The following is a 20964-nucleotide window of genomic DNA, read 5'->3' on the forward strand; positions in this document are numbered from 1 at the left end:
CCTGATGCTGGGAAAGGTTAAAGGCAAGAGGAGAAGGGGACGACAGAGGATGAGATGGTAGGATGGCATCACTGACTCTATGGACATGAGTTCAAGCAAGCTCTGGGAGTTGGTGATGGACAGGGAAGCCTGGCATGCTGCAGTCCATGGGGTCACAAATAGTCAGACACGACTGAGTGACTGAACTGAACTGTACCTTCCCAATACCAATGGAGTCAGGGAACCTTGAACTCTAGGTTCTGTTTGTAATAAATTAATAAATATGTGATTTGGACATTTCCTTCCTTCCTTCCACCCTCCCTTCCTCCCTCTCTTGCTTCCTTCCCCAAACCTTCCTGAAGTCCCAGAAGGATACAACTGAATAAAGGTTTAGAATCCACCTTGAACTTCATGCTAATCCCAACTTTATATATATTCAAGTGATTCATTTCTGGGCCCAAAAGTTTGAAGAGCATGAAATCTCTTGAATTCTCCTTTATTAACTCTCTCATTCCCCTTCACTACTTATTTATTTACTAATATTCATTGAACACTATCTATGGATCAGGTTCTATTCTGTCTTAATAAATAGTGAAGAGACTTCTGAGATGTGTTCATTCCTGTGTGTGTTCACCATTATCATTATCAGCAGCAGCACCAATATCAACATCATCACCATGAGCTCTTCCTAATCTTATGCACAATCCTCCCTTGAGACTTTGCAAATGATTTTTATGTCGCTTTTCACATTCTGTGCTCCCAGCCCTCCTCAGGAGGCAGAGATCACTCCCTCTGCCCTGAAGATAGGAGAACTAAGGCTTAAGGAAGGTAAGTAATTTACTCCAGGCTACATAATTCACCAGTAACAGATCTGAAACTATAACTCATCCGACTCCTCATCCAGGACCCTTCCCTCTGTATGCTTGGGAGGTCAATGTTGCTGACATAAACTGAAAGGGGTAAACATGCCACACCACTAAGAAATGATAGAGTGCTGTGGTTGAGAGAAAACTTGTGTTCAAATCTCCATGCCTTCTCAGTTGTTTGACCTTGGACGGTGACCTCTCATCATCCCCGAGTCTTGGTTTTCTCACCTGTAACTTGGGAGTTATAATAATATCCACCTTATAGGATCCTGGAAAGGCTGAAGAAGGTTATATATGGAAAGTGGTTGCACAAGTGCCTGTTACAGAATAGGCACTCAGCAAAAGTTAGCTAGGGTTGTTGTGGACACTGACACTCTCTTTTGGACATTGGGGTGTGGCAGAGAGGGCAGCGGAGGGAATAGGCAAGGTGGTGTCCTCGAGTACCCCTCTGACTGAAGACTCCTTTGCTGGCTTCTCACCCTCTGGGCACCAACCCAGAGCTCTAAGGAAAGCCATGACTTGTTCTAGCCAAGGGGATTTAGCTGCCACTTGACCTTGTGTAATGGGACTTGACCCATGCCGGTTATAACTCCCTAGAGTCATGCACCATCGAGTCAGCCCTCCTAAAGATCTTTTCTTTCCTGGGATTCAGCTGCCCAGGGAAATGGCCCCAAAGTAGTGTGTGTGTGTCTATGTGCTGGGTGAAAATGTGTTGTAGATGCAATTGCTCAAGGAGAAAGAGGAAAGAAGGCAGGATGGGTGGATACCTTAGGACCACAGAATCTTGGCTTTGAAAATGAGCTAATTAGCCCTTTCTCTTGACCTTTCTGGGACCTTAACAAGACATTGGACTAGATCAAGATTTGGGGTCATACAGATTAGGACCTTATATACAAGTAGAATTTAATTTGTAAAACTACCTTTTGGAGGGGTCTGTTATTACCTCTGTTTTATAAATAAGGAATAAATACAGACACGAGCTCACAGTGGTCATCTTGAGATGGTTCAAATATAATTTCTCCTTCTCTCTCCCCAAGTTGATTATCCAATCACATGTCAAACTTACCATCTATAAGGTGAAAAAGTCAACATCTTCATGTCCAACCTTGTCTTCTCCTTTGAACTGTAGATTCCTGCATCTAAATGCCTACTTGACAGTCATACTTGGCTATCTAATAACATCTCTAACCTATTATGTCCAAACTGAACCCTTGAATTCCCTTCCCAGTGGCACCAGAACTGGCTGTTCACCCAACTTCCAATTTTGTTGATTGACACCAACACACCAGATCTTCAGGCCCAAACCTAGGGATCTTCCTGGATTTCACCAATTCCCTTATCCTCCCCACATCCACCCAGTCAATGAGACCTCTTACCTCTATCTTGAAAACATTTTTCAGATCTGTCTGCTTTGCTCTGAATAGACCCAAACCATTCTTGTCCATACCCTATCCTCTGTAATACCTTCCTGACTGGTTTCTCACCTTCCTCTGCAGCCTATAATCCACTCTCTACACAGTTATCATGTGGATGCTTTTCTCAATAAAAATAAGCTCCTTCTCTGGCCTGCTTACTGTCCTCAAATAGCGTCTATATCTCTGCAAGTATGATTCAAGCTCCTTGTACCACGTTGACAAACTTCTTCCTGATCTGATCCCTGGAGTGCATCTCCGACTATTCTCTCCCCGGCACACTGTGACCCAGCCAAGCTGGCTTTCTCAGTGTTCCTCAAATACTCCAAACTTTCAGCAGTGGTAGCACTTTGCACTAGCTCTTCCCTCCCCCTGGCTCCCTTTGGCTTCAGACCTTCACATTGAGGGTCCCTTCTCCCTATTTCTCCCCAGTTCAAACATCACTTTCTCCCAGCCAACCTTGACCACCCAACCTATTATATGTCTTCTACTCAAATAGCTTTCTTTCATGTCACTCTTGCTTGTCCAAGAGTGTGTCTCAACTTGGTATCATCTTAATCATTTGGTTTTGGAATTAACACCCATCTCTCTCCCAACTAGAATGTGAATTCCAGGGGAACAAGTATTGTGTCTCTTCTGGTTCACTGCCATGCCTATGTTGCTGAGTGGGTGGTCTGATACAGAGTAAATGCTCAATAAATGTTTGTTGACTGAATGAGTGGCTGCCATTCTGAAAATTCTGTGATTGCTTCAGGTGAGTACTAATGGGGAGGGGGGTCAAATGTGTGTATCAGTGTGGCTGCAAATATTATCCCAAACCCAAATCAGCATTTTAAAAAGGTTCTACTCATTTGGGTGCATTTTGGAAGAAACCAAATAAAAACCAAAAGTTCTCTTGGTGTTCTGATTTTGGTATAGATGACACCTTCACCTACACCTTGGTATAGATGACAAAACAAAATGCAACTTAAAAACAAGACATTCGAAAAAGAACCCAACAAGACATTCTAAACAAGTGTGTCTTGCTGTGTGGTTTTTCTTGGGTGGGGAACTCAGAGAAGGCAGGGCTGGGTCCCTCCTGACAGCTGGTCCAGCTCACACCTCCTGTATCTCTATAGACCCACCTCCTTTCAGCCTCCTGCCCCAGCACCCCATCTTCTCTGGGTGCCCTGGCTTGCCTTCTGCCCTCGTCCAAGTCTGAGCCATCTCCACTCGGGTGGTGCCTTCCCCTCATCCCAGTGGCCAGGTGAGCAGAATGAATGGCTCTGGGAATTAATGTCATCTTGAGTCAGCAGTTTATCTTTGCTGAACCCCAGTGTTCTTGTGTATGGAGAGAGGCTGATACAATATCTATCCTACAGAACACTTGTGAGGAATAAATGACCTGGTCCCTGTGATGAGCTTGCTATATAGGGCTTTGGGCATGCAAACTGTCTCATAAGACTTAACTACAGTGCTTCCTCTGCGATAACCCTAAAAGATGACATTTTCATAAATATTTTCGTTCTTGGAAATGCAACTTTTCGATTTGAAACTTAAATCATTTTCACTCTAAATCTCCAGCTGTCCAATGTGGATATGTGTGAGTCCTTCTTCTGTACCAAGAAACGGGTTTCATGAGAACGGAACCATGTGGTACAGAAGTAAAGAACACTTTTCACCTTCCTTCTTAGAATGCTTCTAAGCCCAGACTAATAATAACTACTGGAATTTATATTTTGCTGTTGCTACTACTGTTATTACTACTACTACTACTGCTAGTACTGTTAGTACTACTATTAGTACTTCGTTACCACTTTTGCTATTACTCTTGCTGCTTTTGCTACTACTACTATTACTAACACTAGCTGCCATTTATTGGACATTTACTGTGTGACAGACAATATTTCTATACACTCTACGCTTGTTACCTCAATTTGACAAGCTCAAGAGCCAGTGAAGAAGGCAGTGCACACAGTGCTTAGAAATGCACATGGCAAAAAAAAAGAAATGCACATGGAAGTCAGACTTCCTGGCTTCAAATTCTTGGCTCCAATGATTACTAGCTGTGTTGTTTCCAAGAAAGTTACCTAACCACTCAGTCACTCAATTACCTTAAAGTGAAGATTAATAATAGAATCAAATCAATGAGATAATGCAGTGAAAAATTTTGGTAATTTCTGAACAGGGTCTAGCATTTAATGAACACCCAAGTTGCTGTTGATATTAAAAGCCCTTTTCAGTGTATTGAGGGCTTATTTACTGTCCCACTGTCCTGTCCTCACCTCTCCCCCATGACGCTGTATTGTGCCGGTCAGATGCATATCTTACAGGATTGTGTTACTCCTCGTCTCTGTGAATTCTCCTACCAGCTAGATACATCTTTAGAGCAGAGGAATAAGCCTTGTTCACTGTGTATCCATATCTCCTGGGACATCTTATTTTTAACAGACATTTGTTAAATGGATAAAGGATTGACATTTGGAGTGTGTATCATGACTCCAATCTTCTGCTAACTTGCCATAATATTGACTGCACATAACAATCCCATAAGGTGGAAAACATTCCTTCCCCTATTCTTTCCTTTTTTCTTTCTTTTAAAATGACAAAGGTCTTTTCCCATTTTGTAGATGAGAAGACTGGGACCTGTGACTAAGTAACCTGGCCGAAGTCAACAGTTTCTGTACAGAAGACCTTGAATCTACAACTTTGGACTCTGCATTCCTCGATCCATATAGACTGAACATACTGGATAGACTTGATTGCAATTTGGGAAATTCAGTGAATATTCTTAAATGATGAGGCTTTACCTACGAATAGCATCTTGGCATCACTGAAAATAAAAAGAATATAGAATCCCTCTGAGGACCTCTGAGTATATCCATCAATTTGACTTAGTGAGTATGCTACTGACCTTGTCTATGTAATGAGAAAATACCCAAGTCTGTGTGTTTGGGCTCTTGGCTGCCAACTGAGCTGACTGCATGGCTGATCCACATCAATGTAGGGAAATTGCCTGTTAATCTTTTATTACCGTGTTCTTGTTCAAAGAACACTGTTTCCAATTTGCCTGTGGTGTATGGACTCAGTAATTGGAAGAGTATATTATATTATTTCTGGCTGGAAAGCAATCTCCAGGTTTAAATGTTTGAAAGATTAAATACACATACACACTTATATCTTCATTATTTACAATGGTGATAAAATAAACCCAGAAACCATATGTAGAAAATTCAGAAAAGTTTTAAAAAAAAGAATCACTCTTAATTCCATGACTTCAGTACTGTTACTCTTAGCATATTGATGATTTTTCTTCCACAAATCTTCCTTATTTTCACATTTTCATTATAACAGTATTTGTAAAACCTGTTTCCCTTCTTTCCCTTAGCATCTTAACAGAATAATTTTCCTTATTATTATAATACAGTAAAAGTGTTAATCACTCAGTCATGTCCAGTTCTTTGCAATCCTTGAACTGTAGCATGCCAGGCTCCTTGCAGGCAGATTCTTTATGCTCTGAGCCACCAGGGAAGCCCCTATAATACAGTAACCATAACCATAATATTTAATTGTTACATACTATTTCCATGGACTATTGTTAATTTTCCACTCCTCAGTAAAAAATAGCTTATATTAGATCTAATTTCAATCTGCAGGGCCAATGGTGAAGAGATATGAAAAGACAGATTTTTCTTTGCCATTGGTCAGAGCTCATAATATTGCCCCATTGTTAGGTTTGGGGTCTCATGGTCTTCACTCTTGGCGGATGAAAACAGCTGTAAAGTCATAACATCTTCATGGAGGAACCTGAGAGATCTTCTGATAAAATTACCTTGTTTTGTAGATAAGGAGACCAGATCCAGTAACCTATGTGATGGTGGACCCAGTTGAGAAGGTGTGCGTCATTTTTGGAGAAGCAAGGAGACCAGTGTAACCAGACCGTAGTTGTCAAGGGAGACATACGTTGCAAGGATATAAGGACAGATGGACAATGTCTGTGTGTGCTCATGTAGGGTCTCATGGTTACTAGTAAAGAGGTGAAAGTGAAAGTGTTAATCACTCAGTTGTGTCCGACTCTTGGCAACCCCATAGACTGTAGCCCACCAGGCTCCTCTGTCCGTGGAAATCCCCAGGCAAGAATACTGGAAAGGATAGTTGTTTCCTTCTCTGTAGGATCTTCTGACCCACAGATGGAACCTAGGTTGCCTGCATTGCAAGCTGATTCTTCACCATCTGGGCCACCAGAGAAGTGCCAGGGTTACTAGCTGGGACTTGGGCTTTTACTCTGATGAGATGGAGAGCCATCAGTACCACTCAGGCTGTTGTGAGAATAGAATGTAGGGGCCAGAGAGGGAACAGGGAGATCATGGGAGGCAATGAAGAAATCTAGGCAAATCTAAGTGACGGTGGCTCAGGCCAGGGGGGTAGAAAGGTAGCTAAAAGTGCTCCTGCCCTACCTCTGTTTTATAGGTTGAGATGAGAGTACAGTATTGGATAGTAGATAACAGTAAAGGTAGATGGATTGAATGTGCATGTGAGACAGTGAGCAGTCAAGGCTTGACTTCAAGGTCTTTGGGCTTTAGCAATGGAATTCCTGTTGTTTCCACAAACAGGCTGAAAAGCCTTGGGAAGAACAGATCAGGGATGCAAAGGGGAGGCAAGGAGAGGCCAAAATCAATACTTCTGATTGAATAATCATTGAATAATTATTGAATAATCATTCATTTGAGAATATGTTAGGTTTGAGAGGTTTATCAGACTTTTGAGGGGAAATGTCAAGGTAAAAGTTGGAGGAGTAAGTTTAGTGTGCAGGAGAGAGGTATAGAGATATAAATTCAGAGGTTTTGAGCATTGAACTGTGTTAAAAGCTATGCAATTAGATGGGCGAGAGTCGATTAGAAAGGACCAAAGACTCCTCTTTGGAGAGATGAGGAGGTGCCTGTAGAGGAGACTGAAAAATGGTTTAATGTGATGTATCTAATGGCTGCGTGCCACCCCACTGTATGGAGGAAATCTGATTTCCTTAGCCATTCTGTGGGGGAAAGGCATGGAGTTGTTATATCTGTAAGCACTCTAAAATTTTTACTACCCACATTCTAACAGCTTTCTTATATTTTCCCTGGTCTTTCACACAGATGTCAGCTATATGATAGTACCTGGCAGCTTGATGCCCTAATCGAAGCCCTGGGAATACCTCATTAGACCTCTGACTAACTCTGTCTTTTGCAAAATGTATTATAATTAGCCTTGAACTGGGCTAAAGTTAACCTTTACTCTGTCTCTGAGGAGAGAGACAGTCATTCAATTCACTCCAATCATCCTCATTCATTTTATAAATTAGCTGTAAGTTAGCTGTAAATTAGTTAATCTATACTGGGTAACGAATAGTATAAGCAGTATTGGCAATGAGCATAATCTATTTAAAGGAATGAACTGCTTACAAAGCTCTCATGCGCTCACTGTTTGCTTACAATGATGGAGATTCTGGTCCATTGGTTTTAGCCATTGTCTCTCATGCAACTGCCCTCATAATGGCTTGCAGAAGCCACAAGGCCAAAGAAGAGGTAAAAACAGAGGCTCTGGGATGATCCAGGCCCATATTAGGATCCTGAGTCCTAATCTCCGGTGGTGTGGCCTTGGGAAAAGTACCTTCTTATAATTGTTACAGTGAGAATATAATACTGATAACTGCTTTAGAGACTTGTCTTCTCTGGTGGCTCATAAGGTAAGGAATCTGCCTGCAATGCAGGAGACTTGGGTTCGATCCTTGAGACGGGAAGACTCCCTGGAGAAAGACCCACTCCAGTATTCTTACCTGGAGAATTTCATGGACAGAAGAACCTGGTGGGCTCCATAGTGTTGCAAAGAGTCAGACATGACTGAGTGACTATCACACACCTTAGAGACCTGTAGGAATTAAGTTAATCATGGAATATAAAAGACATGGCACAGAGTAAGTACTCAACAAAGATGAAGTCCTTAACTTTCCCTGTGAGTTTCATCTTCAAAGCCCAGCTATAATAGTATCTCCTCTATAAAAGGAAATTGGTTATTTGTAACCACAATAATGGCTTCACTCTGGAAGTTCATACGGCTTGCAAACTTTTGCTCCATTTTATTTTATTTCATGCTATCTTAAAATGAAGTTGGATATCTGAATGCCTCTCACCCAGAGAAGACCCTAGTTCTCTTTTATGAGTGTATTCTCTCCTACCCCCTAGAGTGGTATAGAACAGACTGTGTGCTCAGTATTCTAATCTATTATATATCCTATTCAGAGAATTTCAGGGTGAATCTGTTTAATTAGCAGTGAGGTGACTGAGGTCCCCATGTGAACTTGAAGGTGTTACAATGGCATTTTTGAAAATCCTTCAAATTCATGATCTGTTCGTCCCTCTCTATTAGCCTGAGTTAAGGAGGTTAATTGGAGCATATTTAATGAGATTTTCTTTCTTTGATGGGTGTTCCTGTATCTCGGGTAATTAAAAAAACCCCACCAACTAAACTGAGAACGAACCACGATTGCTGCTTAGAAAGAACAACACGATTTTAACTTTTCACTCAGCTTGGACTCTTTTAATTTTTTTCTTTTCCTTTCTTTGATTAAATGACTTTCCTATCCCACACCACCCCCTTCTCCTGCCACACATATATGCACTTGACAACAATGAATCACTTACTAGGCTTATTTGATTAGTAACTGATAAACTATGAAGAAGGTGGCAGATGATTAAGCTCTAGCTTTTTAAATCTTAAATGCTATTTCTTTATGAACTTCGGGGTCAGGAAAAAAAAAACTGCTTTGCAAAAGAAATATCTGTGATATAGTTTTAATTAATATGATCGTGCTTATATGCATCTATTTGAACTAGAATGAGATAATTCAAGTTCGTGTGTGTTTACAGGGAGCTATTCTTATGTACTGTGCTAAGAGGTATGTAAAATAACTCAATAATCACTGACTATGTATTTGAAATTCAAAGCTATCACTTGTTGAGATTTTTCCATGTGCCACATGTGGGAACGAATGAAATTTTCCAGAGGTAATTTTGAATCAAATATAAGGAACCTGAAATTCCAGGCCAAAGGATTTACATTTTATCTTCTCAAATAGACAGGGCTGATGAAAATATCACACTTTGCCAATAGACATTGCAATGCAACACAGGAGCTATTTAATGCTGAGTTAGCTTCAATTTCTTTAAAATGACCTGAACTTCATTTGATTAAATTTTTGTGTTCTTCACTTTGCAAAATAAACTTGCCTAAATTGTTGGATCTTTTTAAAAGTGGGATGGCTATACTACGGAGATACTGGGGACAAAACACTTTATTTTACTATGAAAGCTCCAGGCACTAGGAGTCAGGATGTCTCTGTAGACAAGGTTTACATCTCTGTCAACCATTTGCCAAGTACGCATATAAATTTAATTTGGGGAAGCAGTGAAAATGGAGAGGTAAGTGTAGGGGAGAAGGTTCAGGGAAGGTGTTTTCCAGGAGACTTAATTTACCAGGCGTAATAAAAAGAAAGCGCCACCTTAAGATGCCAGAAATGACTATGTCATTAGCTACAAAGGACATTCAGCAGAAGCCCTGTGGGTTGTGTGTAAAGATGTCTGCCAGGGGCTTGGAAAGTCCAGATTCATCCTGAAAGAAGACATATTTGTCTAAGTATTTGCTTGCTGAGTAAGAATGACCTCCGGAGAACTCTTTTTAGCTGTGTCTTGGGGAGGGCTAGTCCAACTGGCTTGATGGCCCAAACATATGAGGTTAGGGGTAGGACTGATCTTCCCCAAATATCTTTTTTCTCTTTTTGCTCCATAATTCAGCAGTCTTCAGAGGTTCCCTAAGGTCCATAGTCAAATTCCTTGCAGTGTTACCCCAGAGGCCAACATAATATGACTTTGGTCTATTTTTCACATCACCCCTATCCTTTCCCATCATAGCTACAACTAGGATTTTCATATATATCCACAAAACAGAATGTCATGTGCCTGCCTCCGATTTTGCACCCCATAATCAACATATATGCTCTTGCTTCCATTTTCCTACTGCCTGATTAGGAAAGTTCATTCTTCAAGGCACAGCTTAGGTCTCATCTTCAGAATGTCCTTTCTGAACTGCTGATCCTGCAGTGAACTCTCCTTCCCTCACAAGACTAGGTGTATTCAGGGTCCTTCTAGCTTTGAGACCCTAGTTTTATGGATTGTCATCTGTATCACTCCCTTGTTATTCATTTTCATCCTTCCAGACTGTCATCCTACATGTATTTCTGTAGTATCAGTTTTAGTCTTAGTTCATCTATATAACTAGGTCACAATCTCCTTTGTGGGCCAGACTCTATGTTGACTTATTAAAGTTACTCAACTTCTCTGTTCTTTAGGTTCCTCATCTTTATAATGGGGATAATAATAGAAACCACATTGTAGGGTTGTTGTGAAGATTAAACAAAGAAACATGAAATAGAACTTAGAAGAAGAGAGCCTTGATTAGGGAATATGCTTAATTCACTATTATTAGTCATTTGTGCATCTTTGCTTCTATGACCCCTAGGAAAGTAACATCATAAATGCTCAACTTCTATTTAGAGTAGAGTTTTCCCCTATGTCTACTTAACCCATGCAAATTCAATTATGCACTCTTTTGTATGTAATTATAATACTGTAAAATTATATTTCTGCACATATCTTGCATATATGCTGACTACTGTATATATCATATATTTATATGTTTATTTTACTGTGGCAAGTTATGTATAAAAGAAAATATATATTGCCCTTTCTGGGCAACTTACGGGATTCTCAATGGTAATTTGATCTATATGTGACTTCTACATGTATGTGATTCAGCTCCATTACAATGCACTGGGTGCTTTACACACATTATCTCATGTAATTTTTGTGCCCATTCCTTATACAGAAGAAGAATTTAAGGCTCAAGGAGGTTAATTAATTTGCCCAAGGTCACACAGCTAGCAGAATCAAGATTTTAAAATCACAACAGTCTGAAACCCAAACCTTTGGCCATTCATTCCCATTTGTATTGACCTAGAGGCAATAGGCATGAGATGTGGTCAGTGGTCAACAGCAGGGATGGAAACTGGTCATCTCTGAAAATGTGGTCTTGTCTTTTGTCCTCATGGAAGCTTTGTCAGTGCTCCATGGCTGAGGGCATCTTCAGGAGGCTGGGGATAACTCTAGTCTGAACCTCTGGTTCTTTTAGGGACATCTTGTGTGTTCTGCATGTAAACGCAAGCTGTGGCTGGAAGCCAGACCTTGGTTTGGTACCCACTGGCTGATCTAGATGAGGCTCTGATGTCATCAGTCTGACGTCACTTAGTATGTCTTTTATTACTCTCAAGGAGACATCTCCTGACAGCACCAGACGACGCTGTCAGGTGAAAGGTCACAAAGATTTCTTTTCAGGAATGTTTTCAGCCCAAATACAAGCTCTTGATTTGATTTGACCCGATAGAGTAATTAATTGGAAGAGAATTGGCTCATAGCTCAGGACTCCCTCCAAACACGTTATTATCCAAATAGAATAGTGATATGTTAGTTGCTGAATTCAACAAACATTCACTCTGCTGAGCTCCAGGCATAAACAGATCCACAGGACATGGCCCTTGTATTCAAGGAGCTTCTAAACTATCTATATTCGGTAATAAACATTTCATATTTACTTTGTACCAAGACAGATGACTAGCTGCACTTCTGTCTGATTTGCTCATTGCAAGTTCAGCTTATCTATCCATGTTGGCTATGCTTGCCTTGGCTAGAAAGAAAGAATGATAAAAAAAACATGGGGTAGGACATTGCTCACAGAGTGAAGAGTTAAGAGACACAGCTCAGATTCTAGTTCTGCTTCCTATTTGCTGGGTGACCTGGGAAACATAATCTCTAAGATTTTCTATGTTTAATGCAGATAATCCCATTATTTCCCTCATGGCATTGGTGTATCCTATTTGGTAGTGTTCTTCAGAGTCCTCTCTAAGTTGTAAAACATTATTATATCATATGAGGTTAAATGTACTGTGTTCTACTGTAGTCTACAAATCCGTCTTTTGCTATCTCTAGTCTTTTTTAATTCACCAGACTATTAAATTAATGAGACTATCCCATCTCCTGGCTTTTAGGTAAATGAGAACTAATGGTCATATTTCCTGTCTTTGAAGAGCTGGCAATTAGTTAAGACTATAGTGATTATATTCCCTGGAAATGATCAGGCACCTAATATAATTATCCATTCCAAAGAAAGGATTTGAAAAAGTTTAAGAAAGGATTTCAAGAGTACCTTTAGATAAAGAACAGCGAGCAGACCTGATGGGATTTATATGAAAATTCTGTTGTTCATGGGTCTTATGATATGCCCTCTATGAAGTCTGGATTAATCCCAGCACATCTGGTCTTACCTTCTATCTTCTGAAATCAGGTTTTGGATGCTGACTGCTATGTAACAGCAGTCTTTTATTTTGGAATATTTAGATGAAATCACTGTTAAGTCAGTGTGGGTAGTCAGGATTATTTTTACCTACTTCCAGGGAATAAGTTTAATATAAAGTCTATTTCTTCTTAGCAATGACTCTGTTATTCTGGATAAAAGGCATAATAGGATGAAGATGTCAAGAACCTAACTAAGACAATATTAACCCAGAAGAGAAACATGGGTGGTAGAACAGCCTTTTTTAGCTGAATGAGATTTGGAGTCAGACACGGGTTTAACTTCTGGTTATCCTTCTTAGGAACTGTATGATCCTGAGCAATTATTTAACCTTTCTGAGTTTGATTTTCCTCATCTGAAGAATAACATAAGAATACTGACTATCTCTTTGGGTTATTGTGAGGGATAAACGAGATAATGAATGTAGAACATTTGCTCAAAATATTGATGACTCTCACCATAATTATAATTATCATCATCAAGAACATCATCAATTTCCTTATCAGCATGATCTGCCTTGACTTCTCCACTTATTCCGGTGACTCAATTGAGGTCCATCTCAATTTTCCCATTTATTTTATTCTAGCCTGCCATCTCCTGTGTTAAATAATGGCTTATCTTTTCTTTAAAACAAAACTTTCATGTTTTCTAAAACTCATTTGCCCCAGCCATCTGAAAATAACTATTGAGGATAGGAACAAATTATACCTTTTGATCCTTGTAGAAAATGGCCAAAAAACCCACCTGAATTTTGGAAATCCCATCATTGGGGGATGAAATATGGTCTCAACAAGAACTGTAATACAGTCCTTCTTTGACTGGGATGTCCTCTGCTCCCCCTTACACTGGAATCCCAGGGTATCATTCATGCTCTGAGGAACTAGTCTTTTTGATCACTTTGTGCTAATTGCCATTTGCTGACCATCTTCCATGTGGTTGCAAAGAGTCAGACAGGACTGAGCAACGGAACTGAACTGAACTGACCATCTTCCATTCTCTCATTTACTCATTCACTTATTCAAAGTCAACAGTTACTTTTTCCATGTTAGGTAACAGACTAGGGGGTAGAAAGGAGACATGATGGCTGTCCTAGTGAAACAAACAGTCTAATGAGAAATGCTACAAACTTGGTGGACAATAACAATTCAGTGTGATAAAGGCTATAATGAAAGAAGCATGGGGGGCTGGGAAGCATAGATGCATAGTACCTGACCCTAACCTGACCTGTCTCTGTGGATTGGGGAAGGGATGCAGAAAGTTGATGTTGAAGCTGAGTCTTGTCAGTAATAGAGGGAGGTTGCAGGTGGTACAGTCAGAGGAACCAACATGAGGCTAAGGGAAAAGTCCATCTTCCAGCTCTTCCCAAGCATCAACAATTGGCTGTTCTCAGTTGTCTAACCCCTTTTATTTTACTTCCTATTTTCTTAAGAAATTGACCAGATACAGGAGACATGGGGCAGTGTGAATGACAGACACCAGCTAACCTTGGAATCCTTACTCTGTGGCCTTTGAATCAAACACAAGTGTTTTCAGGCAGAGATGACTATACGCTGTACTAAACCCAGGCAGGACCCTCTGCGACACGTAATTCTGTATCCCTTCCTGCTTCAGACTGAGACAGGTCTCTGTCTCTCTCTTTCTTGGCTTTTACAATGCACACAAATTACACTTGGGACTGCAAATCAGAGAGACTAAATGAGATGTCTAGTATTATATAGCAAGTTGAGAGCAGGGACAGGAATTGGAGACAGACTCCAACTCCATAAGCATCATCCCTGCATAAAAATGAATTTTCAACCCTCCAAAAACTTTGTCCTGCTTTTCTCTCTACCTGGAGTGTCCTTCTCTACATCCTACCAGGCTCATCACCAAGGCCACCTCCTCTAAAGACTTCCCTCAATTCCTTCCCTTCCACTCCCTGTCCCACCTCTCCAATCTTACAAAGGATTCACCCCTTACTCCTCTGTGCTCTCTAGCTCTTGTTGAGACATCTCTTTACAATTTATCTCTCAGTGTTATACATGTGTTACATTGAAACTATGAAAGATTTGTAAAGACTGGAACTATCTCTTAGTCATCTTGATATCCTTGGCACATACTAGGTCCTCAATGAACCTTGCTGAATGACTCAACAAACAAATCCAAGATACTCCTTTTCTTACTGGAGTCAAGGTGCCTTTTAGTTTAAAGCACCACCCCCCACCCCCCCTTTTTTAAGCCCCAGAGAAGGTCAGATCCCTTCCAAGCCAGCCTTTATCTTGACACAGCTCATAGAGCTGTGGAGTCATGTGGACCCAGCTGTTGGGCAATGTGCAAACAGAACACTCTTGTGATGGATGGGTGGGAGATTGCCATCAAGTCACCATCAAGTCCATTGACTTGATAAACCGGTATTTTTACAGAAGCAAATACAAACTGTGGTTACTCAAGCAGATAAAATGGGAATCTTTTCCCTATCTTAAATAGAATTTCCTGGGTGAATTCTTTTGGGGTGAGGCTGATGTGGGGACCCTACTTGGAGGCCCTTAGAACAGACCAGAGCCTTCTCCTGACCCCACCACTTGTTCATGCCTGAGATGAGATACCTTGCCCATTTCTTAGAATCTATGCACATAGATCAAAAATGAAAAGATGCCAAGTTGTATCCAATGAAAATCTCCCTCCCATTTCTGTTCTGCACCCTGAATTCCCCACCAGAGAGCCAATTCCCTGGCTCTTGTGTCTGTCTGCAGTATTGCAAGCATTTACAGAGTCACATTTTTTCATGCAAAAGTAGCAAGAAATACATGATATACCAATGGCTTCCCAGGTGTCTCAGAGGTAAAGAATCTGCCTGTCAATTCAGGAGGCTCAGGAGATGCGGGTTCAATCCCTGGAAGATCCCCTGGAGAAGGAAATGGCAACCCACTTCAGCATTCGTGCCTGGGAAATCCTATGGACAGAGGAGCTTGGTGGGATACAGTCCATGGGGTCACAAAGAGTCAGACATAACTGAGCAAATGAGCACACACACACACAGCATGACATGTATGTGATTTGCACCTTCCTTTTGGTACTCAGTACTAGATTTTGAAGTTCAACCCCACACTAGCAGACATAGCCCTCTCTTTTTCTAAAGAGAGGGATAGAACTCATTTACATGTATGACTTGGAGTTTATTCAAGAAGTCATCTGCTGATGAACATTTAAATTCTTTGCAACATGCAATGAATAACTGTGCCTAAGTCACTTCCCCAAAATTCATCCCAAATTTATTTAGGAAATATGATGGTGGTAGTACTGTAAGCTGGCTCAGAAGTACAAACTCCTGAAATTCCTGGAATGTTCCTGGCCAGCTCGGCTTCTCCCCTGGAAAAACTCTCACTCTCCTTTGAAGACCTGGTTCAAAGGTCACTTCCTGTCTTAAGCCTTTCTAGGTTGGCATCAGACAAGCAAAGTTGCTCCTGCATCTTTTGGCTTTCTAGGCAGTAGTTCCCAGACTAGCTATTTAAGGATGGCCCCAAGGACTTGTAAAGACCAGACTGTGGGCACTGCCCGGCTCCAGAGTCTCTCATTCATGAGGTCTGGGGTGGGATCTGAGGCCGTGCACTTCTAACAAATTCTCAGATCATGTGCTTGCTGCGGGTCAGGACTTAGAGAACCACAGAGTCAATGATTTTCCTCTTTCTGGAACCACTTGCTTAGTGAATCTCCTTATTGATAAGCCACCTTCCCACCCCATACCCCAGACTAGGTTAGCTGCTCTTGACATACTCACTTATTTTTCTTCTTTAGGCTGAAAATTCCATGGCAGAGACTGGCTACATGTTTACTCCATACTAGATCTGCATGGCTTGACAGAACCCCCAGAGATACAGTAAGTGGACAATACAAGTGTGTTCAATAAATGAATGCTTTGAAATTATGATTGTGCCTCTTCCAGAGTACTAAATTTCTTAAGGCCAAGGCTTCTAGATCTTAAAGATTTTGTCTCCATCTCCATTTTCACCGGTTTGTCTCTTAGCTGATCTATTGCTTTATAAAAAGTCTTCCCACTTTTACCCTCATGCTTCTTTAATCCCTTCTCCCTAGGGTGGACACACTGATATTCTAATAATATTGATTGGAAAGCTTGGTAACGAAGCTTATTTTCAGTAGTAGGGGGCTGGTTAAATAAATTACTGTATATCTATGTCACTGCATAAAGAATTTCCCAATTCTTTACTATAGTTGCATATCTTCTCCTACCAACATCATTCAATTAGTTAAATGCTTTGACAATGGAGGGTAGGATAGTTTGGTATGACTAAATGATGTGTTTCAAATGTCTATTTCACAGATCACCTTTCCATCAGACTTTTATAGAATTACTAGTTTTCTATTGACACAAATTATGTCTGGATCTTCAGTGAAGTAATTGAGGATATCAAGGTGCTCATTAGTAGAGAGCTTCTTGTGGAAATTAATGAAGGGACTTCAGAGTCAGGTCAAGGAGGATCTTGATGGCCATGTCTATGAGCTTGAATTTTATTCTACAGACAATAGGAGATGTGGAAATGTGCAAAAGGGGAGTACAATGCTTGATTTCCATTTTAGAGATATACCTCTGGCTTTGATATGGAGCTTGGGTTTAAAGGAAGAAGGGAGAACAGTCAGGAAGTTCTCCCAATAGTCAGGTAAGCAATGATGAGGATCTCAGCTCAAGGGTCATGGTAGCAGGGTTGGAGAGGTGGGGAGGATAGAGAGGCAAAATTGACAGGACTTGGCCTTTGCATATGGGGTTTATGTGTGTGTGTGTGTGTGTGTGTGTGTACATGTATATGTGTGTGTAGGAGAGAAAGCATATGGGTACACATGTGTGTGCATGAATGAAGCATGTGTATGCAACACACATGTGTGTACATGTGTGTAAGAGAGAAAGCATGTGTGGCTTGTGTGTGTATGTTTGGGTCGTGTATGTGTGTGTATGTTATGGAGGTGACCCTTGTGAGAATCAGTTAGGATTAACAATAACTCCAAGTTCCTGGCCTGAGTAATTGGATAGTTAGCGATGTGGTACATCTAGTCTTGGGCTTCCCTGGGGGCTAAGAGCTAAATAGTTCACCTACCAATGCAGAAGATGCAGGTTCGATTCCTGGATTGGGAAGGTCCCCTGGAGAAGTAAATGGCAACCCACTCCAGTACTCTTGCCTGGGAAATCCCATGGATACAGGAGCCAGGTGGGCTATAGTCCATGGGGTTGCAAAAGGGTCAGACATGACTTAGCAACTAAACAATAACAATGACAACATCTGGTCTTAGACTATGGAGGAAACAGCTTTTGGACAGATGAGTTCAGTTTGGACCATGTGAAGTTTGAAATACTTCAAAATCCTGCAAAGATTTGGATATTCCAGTCTGAGGTCCAGGAAAGAAGCCAGCACAGGATCGATATACAGGTTATTGGTATACTCAGATGTATCATCCCAGAAGAATGTGGACTGAAGTCTGAAAGATTTGGAGAGGCCAAGTGTTTGGAGGTCACCAGTGTTTGGGAGTCAGGCAGAGAGCATGGATTCTAGGAGGAGACGAATAAAAAAGAAAGGTGAAGCACTAGAGTGTAGGCAAGAGGAGAATTCAAAAGTCAGTGAATGGTTGGACTAGAAGACTGCTGGTAATTGCTGGAGAGAAACTGCAGGGGTGTAGAGCAGAAATTCAAAAAGTGCAGAGAGGAAGGTGGAGCTAGGGTGGGAAGGGGGTTGATTCTATCAGTAATTCAGATGCAGGACAGAGAGCAATGAGACTGCAAGTAGCTGTTTGCTTTCCATATTAACTGAACATTGCTCAGATTTTGTTTGCTATGAAAAATGAAAGAATTTTCTAAGTCCTCTTATAACACCACTTTATCACTTTACCACTGAAAAATCTTGAAAACATTAAAAAAACAACAAACCCAAAGCTTAAAAATAGGAGAAAAACAAAACACCCTACTCCGATGTGGTTCTTTGATTTTTTTTAATGACATTTCCTTCCAAATTGTGTGACAGTCCTTGCAGGGAGGCAGAATGAGTGATGACTGCAAACAGTGTATTGCAGCATCTGCTAAAACCAGTTGGCAGTCAGACTCATCTCGCTACGTATTGGTGCTGAAAGTACTACATGGATTGCCTTCCCAACCTCACTGCAGCTGGGTGACCTCAGGCAAGTCATTTCACCTCTGCGGTTTCTCAGCAGTACGAGGTTCTTGAAAGGAACACATCGAACAAGGCTTTTTATACCTTGACAGCTGGCAAGGACTCCACTTTGTTCAGCTCCAGCTAAGCACAGTTTAAGAAGGGATAAAAACTTGGGACAGCCTCCCCTAACCACCTCTTTGTACTTAATGCAGCAAGATGCTCTTCTATGCTAGACACCTAACACACTAGTGGATCGCAAGTTGTCTGGTCAGGTGGCCAAAGTATTGGAACTTTGGCTTTAGCATTCATCCTTCCAATGAATAGTCAGGGTTGATTTCCTTTAGGATTGACTGGTTTGATCTCCTTGCTGTCCAAGGGACTCTCAAGAGTCTTCTCCAAAACCACAGTTTCAAAGTATCAGTTCTTCAGTGCTCAGCCTTCTTTATTGTCCATTAGCTTTCTGAAAGTTTGCTAACATCTTATTTCGCAACTGATTGCTCCAAGGCCAAAATAAAAGGGCGTTTAGATTTTTGATGATGACCATTCTGACTGGTGTGATGTAATGCATATATATGGAATCTAGAAAAATGATATTGATGAACCTATTTTCAGGAAAGGAATGGAGATGCAGACGGAGAAAAAGGACTTGTGGAGCCAGGGGGGGAGGGAGAGAGTGGGGTGAATGGAGAAAGTAGCACCAACACATATGCACTGACATGTGTAAAGTGGATGGCTGGTGAGAAGTGCTGTGTAAGATAGGGAGCCAGTCTGGTGCTTCTGTGTTGACCTAGAGGGCTGGGCTAGAGGGAAGGGAGGGAGGCTCAAGAGGGAGGGGATATACTTATGATTGTGGCTAACTTGAGCTGTTGCATGGCGGAAACCAACACAGCATTGTAAAAATTTGAAAACAAAAAATTAAAAAAAAAAAAAAAACTACATGCAGAATATCTGTAGTTTAAAGCAAGAACATTTTAAAATGGCAGATTTCACAACTGGATTTTGTTACTAGCTCTTAGTTACTAACCACTGTAAAGCAGTGGTTCTTAATCTTTAACATCATCAGAAACACCAGGAGGGCTTGTTAAAATCTGGAATGCTGGGCCTCAACACCAGAGTTTCTGATTCAGTGGTCCTGGGGTGGAGCTCAAAATTTGCATTTCCCACCAGTTCCTTGGTAAGTGGCACTGATGATGCTGGTCCCAGGACCACACTTCGGAAAAACACTGGTGCAGAGGACGGACCCCTGGCCCTCAGACCACAGGTGACTCGGTATTTCTGAGTCTCAATTTCCTCATTTGTGCAATGGGGAAATACAGACCCAACAAACCCAGTGCTCAGATTTAAAAAAGAAAGAAAGAAAATAGAAGGGAAAAAGGAAACCAAAATGTTTTTTCTGGATTTGTTTCATTGTTGCTACTGTTTGTTCATTTGTGGCATTTTCTTACAAGCTGTGTTCAGCAGCAGGGGGAGATGACCATTTTAAGCACAATTTCAAGCATCTTCTAAGTGATCTGGTAGTCACAATTCCTTAAATCTCTGTGCTGGAAGGAGCTCGATGGTTTTCTTCCTCCATCCTCAATCTATAGCCTTGTGACCTTGGGGAAGTCCTTCACTCTCTTGGAAATCTTTTCCATTTGCATCTCATTGGGCAGAAATGGATCACGCTGCTACCCGTAGAACCATCTTCACTTAAGGTATCTGCCATTTTTTTCTTAAGACTTCAAGAACGTGAAGGGCTGCGATGGCCTTTTATCAATTTGGGAGTATGGGGACAGTCAGTTCAGTCGCTCAGTCGTGTCTGACTCTTTGCGGCCCCATGGACTGCAGTACGCCAGGCCTCTCTGTCCATCAGCAACTCTTGGAGTTTATTCAAACTCATGTCCATCGAGTTGGTGATGCCATCCAACCACCTCATCCTCTGTCATCCCCTTCTCCTCCCACCCTCGATCTTTCAGATACATGGTAATATAAAGGTCAGAATCAGGTAGAACTAGGTTCAAATCTCTGCTATGCCACTTATTTGCTTGTGAACTTGGACAAGTGACTTGAACTTCTGGAGACCCAACATCTCATCCCGAAATTGGAAATAAGAGTATAATCAATCTTCCAGGAGGTCTGTGGGAGTTAAAGGAAATCAGTGACATAGATGCTTGA

General features: G+C 41.2%; 1 long non-coding RNA gene across 1 annotated transcript in view; it reads left to right on the forward strand.

The window, feature by feature from the left end:
• Window positions 1–76: 76 nt before the first annotated feature.
• Window positions 77–20964, forward strand: part of LOC122451514 — a 98825-nt gene continuing 77937 nt past the window's right edge. Inside the window, exons 1-3 of the long non-coding RNA XR_006272425.1 lie at window positions 77–3503; window positions 4867–5133; window positions 16451–16532. This is a non-coding gene — a long non-coding RNA (uncharacterized LOC122451514). The remainder of the gene's footprint in view (window positions 3504–4866; window positions 5134–16450; window positions 16533–20964) is intronic.

Source organism: Cervus canadensis, chromosome 12, assembly GCF_019320065.1.
Source record: "Cervus canadensis isolate Bull #8, Minnesota chromosome 12, ASM1932006v1, whole genome shotgun sequence".
Lineage (NCBI taxonomy): Eukaryota > Metazoa > Chordata > Mammalia > Artiodactyla > Cervidae > Cervus > Cervus canadensis.